Below are 386 nucleotides of genomic sequence, written 5' to 3' on the forward strand. Positions count from 1 at the left end.
TTTACTGTCTCGCTAGCGAGACAGTGTTTACTGTCTCGCAAGAGAGACAGTGTTTACTGTCTCGCCAGCGAGACAGTGTTGAAATAACCAAAACCACCTTAAATAACTCCCACCCATGTGTCCATTAACTGCCAAGGGACGTGGAAAACATCATGGGCGAAAATCACGTGAATAACTGCCAAAATAACAGAGTTTGAAACGTGGGAAGGCAGTTACAGCGAAAACTACAGAACAACTGCCTTTTCCGAGGCAGCATTTACTGTCTTGCGGGCTGAGATAGCAAACACTATCTCGCCCATCGAGACAGTAAACACTGTCTCGCCGTACTAATTCACTGTTTTGTTGAGTTTTTTCAGTTACAGACCCCTGAGGCTATAAATACCCCC

Source organism: Asparagus officinalis, chromosome 4, assembly GCF_001876935.1.
Source record: "Asparagus officinalis chromosome 4, Aspof.V1, whole genome shotgun sequence".
Taxonomy (NCBI): domain Eukaryota; kingdom Viridiplantae; phylum Streptophyta; class Magnoliopsida; order Asparagales; family Asparagaceae; genus Asparagus; species Asparagus officinalis.